Source organism: Rhinopithecus bieti, unplaced genomic scaffold, assembly GCF_001698545.2.
Source record: "Rhinopithecus bieti isolate Rb0 unplaced genomic scaffold, ASM169854v2 scaffold_65372, whole genome shotgun sequence".
In the NCBI taxonomy this organism is placed as follows: Eukaryota; Metazoa; Chordata; class Mammalia; order Primates; family Cercopithecidae; genus Rhinopithecus; species Rhinopithecus bieti.
In genome coordinates, this window is record NW_016825415.1 from 155,686 (window position 1) to 169,679 (window position 13,994).

The 13,994-nt window shown below is 40.0% G+C and overlaps 1 protein-coding gene across 8 annotated transcripts in view; it reads left to right on the forward strand.

The window, feature by feature from the left end:
* Positions 1-13,994, forward strand: part of TPD52L1 (TPD52 like 1) — a 108,558-nt gene that overhangs the window by 42,361 nt on the left and 52,203 nt on the right. The window contains exon 1 of one of the 8 annotated variants that reach the window (XM_017863032.1): positions 8,016-8,154. The exons of the other annotated variants lie outside the window; for them this stretch is intronic. The gene's annotated coding sequence lies outside the window, so the exon portion shown is untranslated. Of the gene's footprint in view, positions 1-8,015; positions 8,155-13,994 lie in introns of those variants that run through there. 8 annotated transcript variants of the gene reach the window in all.

Below are 13,994 nucleotides of genomic sequence, written 5' to 3' on the forward strand. Positions count from 1 at the left end.
TTTTACCCTTAGGGCATCTGACTGAGCTATTACCACTTCCTGGAAATCTCTTTTATTCTGGAATGTCACATAGCAACTCCTTCTTAAGGCCGAGCGTACTGACCCATCTTAGAGAGGCTTTTTGCAACTTCTCGGACCATTGTTGGTCTTGCATGGTGACAAAGCCTGTCTCCAGTCACTCCATCACATTGCCCTGGCGCTATCACAGCCAGGTCAGTTGTTGCTCACGTGCTTATCATGTGTCTCTTAAGCTTCAGGAGAGCAGAGCCCTGTCTGCTCTGATAATCATTGTCTCTCCAGGACCTAGAATCTCCAGGACCTAGAATAGTGCGGAGCTCACAGTAATGCCCCTTACATCACACTATATTATTTAAAATCTGTGGGTTTTGACGTTGGCTGCCCATCATTGTCACTGGTGGAGATTAACAAAACACCGATGTGCGAAGTTAACCTCAAAGATTCTCATTCAGTAGGACTAGAGCGATGCCCTTAAATTTGGCTCTAAATGTATTAATCATCAAAGACTCAGGAAAACAAGGGAAGATAAGCTTTCCGTAGCTTCCGAAGTTGTAGCTGTTTTAAAATTGTTTATATTTTCTTTTAAACCCTCGTCCCATATCCTTAAGCCTTGTGACTGCCGCGGAGAGAAAAATAAGATCAAACATGAGCTTACATTAGTCACAGAATCACCTGGGGCAGTTCCAAAGTTTTAATTACTGCTTCATTAATGTAAAAGCTTAATTATAGTTTTAATGTATAAACAACTTTTGGCATGTGCCCTACAAATACAAAAAAGTCTAAGTAATTATTATCCTGGCTCCTGTCTCAACGTGAGACCAATGATCGCCAAATTATTTTTAAGACACGAACTACATTTAAATGGTTATTGAATTGTTTTCTGTTAGCTTATATAAAGCACATGACATTTAATAACTTAAAAAGAAATGCTTATTTTATCTATAATATATACTTTGGTGTTTATCAGATTCTATTCAAATCGTGTAGCAAATTTCCTTGAAAATAGAACTTTCTTTTTTCCTCACATTCTTGTATTTGATATCAGACTATTCTTAGACTCTCCACCTCACTCATCACCATGGTGTCTACGGATTTATATGTATGACATGCTGTCACCCTTACTTATACATGAGGCATGGAGGTGAGAGTGAATAAAAATCTTGCTCAGAGCCAATTAGTTGCAGACCCAGCATTGGAATTCCTCTCCCATAGTATCAGAAGTGTAGTCATATTCCTAGATCATTAGGCAGGAAAAGAGAAAAGAAAAGAAAACTACTCAGAGACATCTGGCCGGATCTGTGCCTTTCATCAGAATAATCATGTCCTGAATCTCCCACTGGGGTTGTCAGAAAAGATTTTTTCCAAGCTTTTCTACACCACGGAGAGCTACATTTAATTTATAACCTGAAAGTATCCCCTAAAACAGACTCATAATCATGCTTGCTGAAATTTTAGCCCAGCCTTCTTGCTTGCTGAGAAAAGAGCTGGCTGTCCTTTCCCTTTGAATAAGCCCCCTTGTATGAACAGTCTCTAGAGATGTCCCTTTTCCACATGAAAATCTGTTTTATGTGTTATCATGTTGACCTTCCAACCCCTTGAATGATTTTACTTTTTCATCTTGGTGAGTCTGTTCTCTCTACACTCTAGTTTAATAGCTCTAATCTGCACATATCCACCATATATCTAGTTCAATACCAAGCAAGTATCCAGTGAGTTCACAAACTCAGAAAGGCAAGAAATACAACTTTTCTTATTTTTCGGCAACTCACTTTCACTTCTATTTCGAGTTCTTTTTCTTCCAGGGGAATTTTAGGGAAATGTTTGTCCCCAGATCAAGAGACACGCCCCTCTTTCTGCTTGCTAGGCCCCAAAGTACAGACTCTTTTGAAAAGTGCAGAGTTTAGAACTCTAAGAGGAAGTATAGTCAGAAGGATTTTTTTATTAAAGCAAAGTCTATTTTTCACCCAAGGTAGAATATAATATAAAGCACTAATCAGTTACACAAACATGTTATTTATAAAATAACAGCCCACTAAGCCTCAGAGATGAAGGGTTGCCCCATCAAATTTTCAGAGTCTAAAAGAGGCATTTGAGTGTCCATTACCTGAAACAGCACAGGCGCTAGTGTCTCCAGGGAAAAGGAAATGGATTAGGGATGCAGGGGATGTTACCACAGGATGTGATGAATAGCAGCTCACTGCTGGAGTTCACTCACAAGAGGCTGGGTAAATGCTGCAGCTCAAGGTCAGTGTGAGGCAGGCCAAGGGATCGGTTAGCCCTGGAACTTCTGAGTGAGTCCTTGCCTCCAGTTAAAGAAGAAGCAGCCAGGATCTGGGAAGGTCAACACAGTCAAAACCCTACCAGGAACTAGGATTGTACCCTGGACTTCAAGCCAAGACCAGGGCACTCTGGCTGATCTGAGTGGGATCTTGAACTCTGCTTTGCCCTCTGAGAGGAGCCGGAGCTCTATCTACCTTCAGGGGCAGAGGTCTGCAATTAGTTTCCTGATTACAACAGGAACAACCCAAGAGACCATCAGATATTGGGAGGCTCTTACAGTGCTCTAAACCCTTTCAGGCAATTTGAGTCTTCTGTGTCTATTGTCTTCACAGTCATCTTGTATAGCGTTGGAAACCTATAGTGATAAGTGATTTTCAGCTACTTACTAGAGATGGGAGAATTCCAAAGTTCTTTCCTTCATTGTCCATCTCTACTCATTTGGGTAGAGTAATACCCAGTTCTATCCCTGCATACATGCTTGCATGCATTGGGTAAGGGAGATCTATTTACAAACACGTGACCACAAACACATGACCAGCTTCCAAAGCTGAGAGTGCCAGGGACGCACGGGGGTTATTGGTCACCTGAGTATAGAAAAAGCAGGGAAACCCAGCTCAACCACTTTCTCTCTGTGAACATCAATTTTCCTCTTTATAAATTAGGGATGCATATGAAATAATGTGCATAAAATCTTCGGCACAGTGCCTAACGCATTGTGAACACAAGTGTCAACCAAAATTATGGGCATGCAGCTGTCTCTGTGTCTGATGAACAGAGCTTCCTCAATGCGTTGTCAGTGGCTCAATTTTGGAAATGGTCAATGTCTAGAGACAGTGCTGATTGCCACAAATGGGGGGATGAGTACTATTCGTATCTAGTTGGCAGAGGCCAGATATACTGCTGAGCATTGTACAGTGAACAGGACAGTTCCCCACAATCACAACAAAGAGTTCCCCTACCTGAAATTCCATAGTGCTGAGGCCGAGAAACCCGGCGAAATGGTCATAGCAAGATGAGATGAGTTTAGCTGATTTTCCTTCATCCTTAGGAATAAAAACAGGTTAACATACTAACATTATTGACCTCTACCAGCACTTAAAGAGAGAAGGAGCCTATAGAATCTAAACCCTGCTATGAAACAAAATCTGATTCTGGTGAAAGAAAACTCTTCCTTGATTCTCAAGAGAAAGTAAAAGGTTTTTGTGGTTTTGACTTAAATAATTCTAATGACTCAATTTGTTTATTGAACAATAGATTGAAGGACCTAAGGCTGGATTTTGTTGATTTTAATTTTTATCAATAATGTTGTATAAAAAATGTTTTGCTAGACTTGTATGATTTACTAAATAATTATTGATATTTGCATATCATGTAGGATCAAGAAAAAGTCACATGTTAAATTCTGTGTACAGAGATAATTATTTTCAGTCAAATGAAAGTAAAAGATTCCAGGCACAGTGGCTCATGCCTGTAATCCCAACACTTTGGAAGGCCGTGGCAGGAAGAATCACCTGAGGTCAGGAGTTCAAGACCAGCCTGACCAACATGGTGAAACCCCATCTCTACTAAAAATACAAAATAAGTCAGGCGTGGTGGTGCATGCCTGTAATCCCAGCTACTTGGGAGACTGAGGCCAGAGGATTGCTTGAACCTGGGAGGTGGAGGTTGCAGTGAGCCAAGATTGCGCCATTGCACTCCAGCCTGGGCAACAAGAGCGAAACTCCGTCTCAAAAAAAATAAATAAATAAAATAAAAGTAAAGGAGATATTAAGTTTAGCTTGCCTGCAATATACAAATTAAATGTGCTAGAATTGAGCACTTACAGCACAAATTATAGGAACTAAGATGGTGAAAATTAAAATTACTTAGGTCATAAAATGCAGAAAATACATAAAATGCTTTGGAGTCATAGAGCATCTTTTAAAGCTCGACTTTCATTGTATTTCCATGTTGTTCCATTACATTAGGGAAAGCCTCCTTAGTGGCTTCCCTCATTGCCTAGACTGGGTAAGCGGGGACACAGGGTCATTGCCTAGACTAGGTAAGCACGGACACAGGGTCATTGCTACCTTTCATAGTTGCTTTACTGTGCTAAACTTCTGAAGAGCCACCTTTTAAAAGGGAACATGCATTTTCAAAGCCACTGATTATTAAGCCCCTCTTTCAGTCATCTTATCTGCAGACTTTCATTTTTGAGCTTTGTTTGCCATCTGGGAAGGATTTTGAAAGAGAACATAGGCCTCTTCCTGCTTTTATGTTCAGCATGCCATAAATTCCATTAATGAATTCTTAAGATCGTTTGATCTATTTAAAAAAAACTCTAGATTCAGTCAGTTGTTAAAAAAATGTGTTCAAGATTGTCTATAATTGCACTAGCCACAAACAGATTTACAAAGGTATTTTCTTTGTAAAAAAAAATCTATTTGAAATATTGGAAATGTTTTCAGGAACTAGATACAAAAGATATACCTGGTTTTTTGAATAATTTAGCATGTCCTAATTTTTAAATGTTCCTCAGTAGTCATTTATCTCCAGAGCGAGTAAATACAAATTAAAAAAAATTAACAGTTATATGCGTGCTTATTGTAGACAGTCAAGTAATACAGAGGAATATAAAACAGAGTGAATCATCTTCTCCCTGTCCAACCTCACCCTTTTGCAGCAGCCAACATTAACAATTTGGTGCATATCCTTTCTCACCTTTCTCAATGCTCATACAAATGCATGGACGTTCGTATTCACATAAAAATGGTGTTTTATTCCTCCCCCAAATGGTGCAGATGCAAATATGACTCAGCAACTTGATTTTTGCATTCAACAATATACAATGAAAATTCCTTCTAGTCAATACATGTCAATCTAATTCATTATTTTGTCAACCTAACGTAGTCAGAAGTGTCAGAATCCAATTTAAGGAGAGGTTATTTAAGTGCATATTGTGAGGATGGCCAACTCAAACATGCCAACTCCAAAGGAATGGAGTCAGCGTTCTAAAGTAGGGAAATTAAGGTTTCATTTATATAGTCAGAGACAGGGAAGTTTTTAGCAGTACTTCATTTTTCATACAGGATTGGCACATAGTTACAGCAATTTGATTGGTTTATAGGCAGCGTTCCTTTTTGGAAAGGGTACATTTAACATTCATTACAGAGGGCATAGTAGTCATCGGTTTTCTGTCATGTGGTCTTAGCAAAGCAAGGTATCAAAGAGGAGGTCAATCTATAGCAAGGGTCATTAAGAAGACAGGAGATTTTTGTCTTGGACATTTAATTATCTCTAGCCATTGTAGAGAATAAGAAAAATAAGAAAGTGAGTTAATGTATAATCTGAGAAACAGAAATTATAACCATATGTGATTCAGATCACAGTCACATCTTTCTCAAGGCTTTAAGTGCTTTAGGGGTTCCAATAGCTTTTGCATTATATTTATTTTCACAAATTTTAATAACTGAAAAATAGTATACAGTGTGGGTATATTATACTTGAATACTGGTGCCCTACTGATGGACGTTTAGGTTTTCGTAGCTTTCTACCACTACCAACAATGATGTATACTCTCTCCTTGGGTTTGCACCTTTTTTTTCTGTAAGATCGATTCTCAAAAGTGGGATGGCAGTGTCAAAGGCTCTCCCAGTCAGGTGTCACAGTGCAAAAGCCAACAATGTGTGGTTAGAGGATCCGTTTTTTCACAACCTTACCAACACAGGCTCTTATCCCATTTTGGCTTCTTTGCAAATATCTTAGATGAAAAACAGTATCTCTGTGATTCTAATTTGTGCTTTCCCTATTGCTAGTGAGGATAAGTGTCTTCATATTTCATCTCACCATTGCATTTTCTTGTCTGTGACTTGAGTGAAACTTTTCTAATTCTTGCATATTTTATTCTTGCTAAACATGTCACGACTCAGAAATACATATTTCCATTTCCTTTAGCATTTATTTTGCTGCTCAGATTTCAGGAGGAAAAAGGACATTTTTTCTGGGCATTGTCAGTAGTAGCTATTTGGAATGCTAAAGATTTAACAAGAGACATTGAAGAAATGTAAATGTTACTGAACCGATTTGCTTAAAGTAAAGGTGAGACTGTCTATACCTCTGACCAATGCTTTTTGAATGTTCAGGCCCCTGAATCTGGCTGCAGTCCCAGTAGGCACGAGTCCAGGCTTGATGTGTTGGTGGTTGCATCATGGCATCACTCTCTAACCCTCGCCATAGCTTTGAAGTTGTGCAAAGATTAGAGAACTGTAAACATCTCAGGCCTGTCTGAGAAAGTATTTCTTACTATCTATCGCTTTCTTTAAACATGACTTGCAAAAAAAAAAAAAAAAAAGCTTCATTTTGTCCTGCTTTGTGTTCATAGTGAATATCTTTCATTGCCAAGAAAACTTTTTCCTGAACTAGCTCTAAAGGATGACCCAGCACTGTATAAGATCAGTAAACCTTTAAGGAGTGACATAAGGTGGAATGTATCCTGTCCAGTGAAGCTCAAGGCATGCACAAGTTGTGTTCATCTCACTCCCTCAGGAGTTGAAGGAGATGAGAAACTGGTCCCAGAGCCCTCAACTCTAGCTAGGGTGTCTCACGACTACTCAGCTAACCAAAGAAATGAGTGGAAAATCAGTTCTCTGGTCTATTCTTGATGGTGTGAGAAGAAGGAGGCTGAGGAGGAGAAGGAGAAGAAGAGATTACTTCTCATTTTAATTGAAATGAGTGACTTTTTATTAATGAGTTAGAATTCAGAATAATTTATTACCTGGAGTTTTCTTATAATATAATAAGTGAGACCGTTTTCCTTTTGCTTAGGGCAAAATGTAAGGAGGCTGAGTGTTAAATTTGGAGGTTTATCTTTTTTTTTTTTTTTTGAGACAGAGCCTCGCTCTTGTCACCCAGGCTGGAGTGCAGTGACCTGATCTCTGCTCACTAAAAACTCTGCCTCCCTGGTTCAAGCAATTCTGCTGCATCAGCCTCCTGAGTAGCTGGGACTACAGGCGCCCGCCACCATGCCTGGCTAATTTTTGTACTTTTAGTAGAGACGGGGTTTCACCACGTTGGCCAAGCTGGTCTCAAACTCCTGACCTCAGGTGATCCACCCACTTCAGCTTCCCAGTGGAAGTTTATCTTGTCAGGTTTGGCTTCCTTTTCCCGGTCCGTGAAATGTGAATTTGAATATGTGTTTGTGTGGTCAGGGAGAGTGTTGAGAAATGAGGGTGGATACAGAGAGAAGGATGATTTAAAGGTTTAGATGGTCTGGTTGTTTTTACTTTGTCTATTCCCATTTCTGCAGTAGTTTTTATTTTTTCTCACACACTATGGGAGTTTATTTATTCACAGAAGGAAGTTCCTGGAGTCTATCCATCAGGAACATTAACTATTTTTTGTTTGTTTTTTTGCATAACTATTTGTTTAGTTTTTTTCTTCACAAATTTGTGGCTGCGGTATTCTTGTGACTTTTTTGGGGAGTTGTTTTGATCTGGCTTGCAGTATTACCCACAATGCATCTATTTTGTGTGTATTAAACAGTCCCTTTCAAGAGCAGCAAGTAATGGTTTGAAATAGGAAGAGTATCCCAAATGCTTTAATCTTATATTTGAAATGTAGACGATCGGAGGAGCTGAGGAGATTTGCGACACATATTTTATATCTTTTCATTGAAAATAGAGCTGTTGATTGCATGGTTTTGAGTGTGGTCACTGACATGCTAATGACACAACAGAAGCCCTTGGTGTGTGTGTAAGGCCATGTGACCTCAGGTCAGGAATAAAAGCTCAGGGCTGAGCAGCTCACCCTTTGGTTGGGAATCGAGTTGGCTCCCCTGGAGTGAAGTTCTACACAGACCGTGGAGGAACCACCCCATCTGTAAGGAACCTAAGTTTCTGTATTTCTGACTTTCATTGCAGAAAACCTGATGTCTTCTATACTTGTTCCCTTGACCTACTTCTAAAACAGTTTTTAAACAATTTCAACAATATTCACAGTCAAGTAGAGCTGTCTTTTACTGATATATTCTAAACAACATAAATTAAGATGGAGCTTGGAAAATATAACACAACTATGTCCTAATGACATGAAGAGACACCTTTCTCCTGCAGATGGTCCCAGATAGACATCAGTTTTCAACTTGTCAGTATGGTGGATAAGATTCTGCTGTAGGTGTCTTTAATTACCAAGTGGAACTAACATTCTAGTGTTACCTGCAATGTAATGAAGAGCCTGATTCATCTTGATCTTTTTCACTTTACTTACTTATTACTTTCCTGAGAAACTGTGGATTTAGCATTCGTTTTACCTGAGCGTATAAAGGTATAAACTCAAACAGAATATTAATGGAATGAAAGCTAGACTCTGGCTTAATGTAGTCCTTGAAGGAACAAGATGCATTAACAAAAATGGAGTGATGGTCCCAGTAGAGCTGGTATACTGATGTGTGCTGATTATTACTTCTCTATCACATGTTATTGGCTACCCTTGTTAATGGTCATTGCATTGGTTGTAAGTCTTGGTTATTTTATCTTCAACACTTTAAGAAGAAATGTGCTTCCTTGGCTAGTTATCAGATTTAATTTATAGGCATTTGAATAGTGCAAATGTAAGGGCATGATAGCTAATTAAATTATTCCACAAATATTTATTGGGCACCTAGTATGAACAAGGCAGCAGTGACACAAAGAATGGAGCATCTCACAATCTAGAGGAAGAAAAAGATAATGAATTGTGGAATTAAAATACAGCATAGTAAGTGCTTCAATATTAAGTCACCTAACTCTCTTTATTCTTCGCAATGTTTAGCACATCGTCTTTTGCTGTTCATTTGGTTTTTCAAGTGGATTTTGTTCTGAGGAAGGAAAGAGAGCACAGAATTTACCTTAAGGTATTTGGTCTACTAGTCAAACCAATCTCCCAGCAGATTTTTTCTTAGAAATTGTCATCCAAGAGGCTAATCACCATTGTGTAAACTGGTGGAATATAATTTCTGGACCTGAGAAAACACAGATGAAGGCTTGGAATATGATCTCTCTCAAATATGCAGCCAACTTGGTGACCCCAACCTGAAAGGCCAGCTGATCTTATATAGTAATGAAAGTTGGGTCTTAATGCAGGGACATTTTCTGTAGTTAGCCCAGTGAAATGACATCCCAAGCCAACCACTCCCATGCTTCTGAGCAGTGTCACCTCAGATGGTCCTTCCCATCACTCCAAATTTCCACAGCTTCCAGTGCCTTCAAGAGCATACTGTATAGGCACAAGCTAGGGATGGGACCAGGGAGGCCTTGGGTAAAAGCAGCCAGTTCAGGCTCTCAGGTTCTTCTCTCTGGAGGTGAATAGGAGTCCTTGGTTAGGTCTTGGCCACAGAGATAATGATTTAGGCTTGTGTATATTCCTGAAATCTTTAATTGGTTTGAGCTCCTGGAAGACTCCCCACTCTTTAGGACCATGTGGTACTTGGTTAACTGTTGGGTACCATATACTTTCTGCTATCTTTAGTATTACATTGAATTTTGGTTACTTCAATAATACACAGTTAACCTGAGATTGTTGTATCAATGGTATATTTTTCCTGGCTGTCAGAAGATGGCCACCTTGTACATATGGATGAATGAGAAAGGGAAGGAAAGAGTTCCATATATTTGTGGACCTCTATATGTAATAGCATATCACTTCCATTTTTAACCCAAATTAGGTTTTGGACAGCCACAAATCTTTCTTTCGAGACTAGAGTCCATTTTAATCAACATCTAAGTATTTGGATTGTCACCTAAGCAGCATTTTTTTTTTTTTAAAGGAAAAGATGTTTAATTTAGTCGGCTACAACTTCAGAAGCATCTTCTAAGCTCTTTCTATAGTCAACTGATTAGTACATTCTCAGGCTAAGCATTACGGACATGATTTCTTTTTTTAGCCACATTATTAAATGAAACCAAAGCTTTAGAAAACAGTACTCTTAATAGTGGTGACTCATATGTTCTTTATATTTTCAGAAGGACAATAAATGTTTACAGGACAGTGTCTGAAATATTTTCTTCATGAAGTATTTAACCATAATTACAGTAATATGTAATATTATGTGTCTTAGTGCAATTTATAATGCAATTTGTAATGTCGTTTATACCATATATAGTATATAGTGGTAAGGTATCTAGTAATGTATATAATATTATATATATATGAGATGAAAAATATTTTAGATCAAATTAAGGCACAGAACATGATACTCATTATTCTAGTGCTGTTGGCAATTTGGTAGGATTCTTAGAAGAGAAACAGAGGAAAAAGAAGTTTTCTAGAGTGACAGATGGCACTAAAAGCTAGGGCTGAATAGAACATGACTGAAGAATGCTGTAAGTATGACAGCCTACCTGGCATAGAGGTTTTGGCAGGGACATCATAGGCAGTCTAGGTGGAATCACCACTTACAGCCAGCTATGGAGGGCTTTGAATGATTATATGAGAATTTTCTTTTCTTTTCTTTTCTTTTTTTGAGACAGAGTCTCGCTTTGTTGCCCAGGCTGGAGTGCAGTGGCCAGATCTCAGCTCACTGCAAGCTCCGCCTTCCGGGTTCACGCCATTCTCCTGCCTTAGCCTCCCGAATAGCTGGGACTACAGGCGCCCGCCACCTCGCCCGGCTAGTTTTTTGTATTTTTTAGTACAGACGGGGTTTCACCGTGTTAGCCAGGATGGTCTCGATCTCCTGACCTCGTGATCTGCCCATCTCAGCCTCCCAAAGTGCTGGGATTACGGGCTTGAGCCACCGCGCCCGGCCCTTATATGAGAATTTTCAAATCTATGCTGGAAGCAATGGAGAATCCATCCATTGAATATTTTTTGAATAGGGTTTTGGCATGATGAAAACAATGTGTTCAAAATACTGAGTGTTGTGTAGATTGGGTGGAGGGGAAAGAGAATACAAGCAGGAAGATGAAATTTGGCTAAGACTTCAGTAGTCTGAGTATGTAGTGATGAAACCCCTATGTTGCTGTCATATAGAAATGAAATTTAAAGGGTTCTTTATTTTTCCTCATGCAGTCTGGGAGTTTGTTCAGAGAAGGAAGTTCCTGGAGTCGATGCATCAAGAACATTAACTATTTTTTGCTATTGACAAACAGACATGACAGATATTATGAAAAGAGCATCAAGAAGACTTGGTTGTTTTTATCTTAGGGGATTCATTCAACAAACATTGGTTGAGCAAGTCCTATCAGAAACAGTTTGGGAGACATAAGCCACCCTGGACACTTCCCAGTGGTCAATGTGGAGAAACGGCAGCTATTAAAGCTCCTGGCTTAGGCCTTCAGTAAGCCCAGATTGTTTGATTGGAGTCTTGAGTGGGATTGGGAGACATTTCAGTTCCTGTCAAATTTCTGCATGAGGTGTTGTGGTAAAGTCAAAATAGCATGAATTCTGCAACCTAATAGATTTGCATTAAGATCTCAAGTTCACCACTCATCAGCTATGTGAGTCTGGGCAATTGATTTAACTTTCTGAACCATCATTTCCTTCTTGGAAAATGAGGAGATGCCACCTATGGAAGATGATTCTCCATAGATCTCTTGTGTTTCTACACATTTTGTAAGCAGAGACACTGATGGTCTTTTTTCTGGACTATTCTTCAAATTCATTTAGAGTGAACAACGTTGGAAGACAGAGGCAGTGTCTCTTTCTAGAGAAGTCAGTTTTGCTTCTTCCTCCAGAGCAAAGGGCCAACGGGTTTACTTACTGCCTATTAGAAAAGATTCAGATTCCCTGAGCCCAAGTTTCTTCAGCTGAGATGCAAACCCATTGCTTGTGCAGTATCCACCTAGATCCTTCCATTGCACCTTCCATGGGACTTGGTAGCAAGGGGAACTCACTGGAACATGATGTTCATGCTATATGCTGTGCCATGAGTCACTGATCTAGGAGTCTGGAATCTTCTGCCAGCATCCATGACACTGTTGCGTATTAACTTGTTAGCTTGCAAGTTGAGTAAAATCTCAGACCCTTAATAGTGCTTGATGCCACCTGCCTAATGTGTTTCTGGGGAGGACAAGGCAAGATAAGATATGTAACACACCTGGAGCACAGCATGTGGTTAAAAAGAAACACACACATTTATTCCACTTCTTCCCTTAATAGAGTAACTGAGCAGCTGCTTCAAGAAAGTTCCTGCAGTGCTAGCAGCAGTTATCCCTTTTTCAATATAGTTTCAGAGTCAGGGCAGATCCTTTGTCTGAGTTTCAGGATACATTTGGGCATGACTCATAGAGAAGAACTCAACAAAGTTTAAGAACAGTAGATTATTATGCTGCTTGCTTGCAATTGAAGGTCTTGAGTCCCTCATTAACTTCTCCCAAGACCAAGAAATATCATTAGAGAGCAACAAAGAGTAGCCTGATAGCAATTCTTTATCCATGTTACTAGGATTCAGCTGGGGATAAGGAGGAATAAACATAGTCATCTAAGATAGTTTCCTAGGACAGAGGAAAAAGGATTAGGGCCTGGGGAAGAGGAGGAAAGCTGCTATCTCTCAGAGGACATCAATCTGAAGGAGAAGATGCAAGCAACTGTTCTTGTAAGAAGGATGGATAGTTCCCAGAAGGGATTGGTGGAGGAAGGAGCATCATCCTTGTAGTCTCTTGACATGTGTTATCACCTAATGCCTTTTCTTTTTTTTTTTTTTTAACACTTTAGTATGACACTCAGATGGCTGATGCTGGGTTTCAGTTTTTAGAGACATTTTCTTGTTGGTGGCTCCAGGCACAGTGAGTACATTTGCCCTTAGCTGTGGTCTGCCCTTACGCCCTCATGCTATGACATGTGGAGATTTCAAGGTGAACAAAACTGATTTTCTGTCATTCAGTTACTTACATTGTAGTAAGGGAGGCAAGACACATAAGCAAATAGACATAACCTGGGAGAAAAAGTTGCAAATGCCTGAGAGTGGGCCAGGGGCTGAGAGAGTGCTGTGTGTTGACAGCACTCCCAGGGAGAGTCTGGGTCCTGAGCCCTCACATCAGTGAAGAGAGCCTTTCAATCCCAAGGGCAGGAATGAGCCAGCAGGCCCAAGGTGTAGCTCAAAGCTGTAGAAGCCTATGCTGAGCTGTTGAGGCAAGCAATGCTGAGCACTGTCTTCAGAGTCTCAAAATCTTATCTCCACCATGTGCCTCTGACACAGCTTTATTTATTTCCCATACACAGCCTTGAACTCTGATACTGGCAGCCCAACTTGTTTTAGATCCTTGACTTCAGGCTTAATCCCTAGTGACTGCTATCATCAACTTGGAGATATATAACTCTTGGCTGCCATCTATGGCCACATGACCCAAATGAAACCACGGGTTCCAGCTTGGCCTATGCTCTCAGGATGCCCTAGACCTGAAGGGCCAGGCACATTGAACTCAGCCTCAAACATTGGAGTAGAGAACGCCCATCTGGCATTTCTCAGGGCAGATGAAGACTAACGTAGCTTAAAGACAAGCCCACAGTCATGAGGTCTATGCCAAGCTTCAGGAGACTCCAGGAAACCAGTCCTGTACCCTCACCTCCAGGAAATTCCTGGTTGGTCTCTCCAGGGATATTCACTATAGTCCCAGAAGGGTCCCTGGCTCTTGTGGTTGAGCCAGCATCCCTGAACTTCTCTGTATGCATGTAGAGAATGTTTCCATGTAAACTATTGAAAGGCCACATCTTAACTACCAGACCTATCTTCAGAATCCAAATAG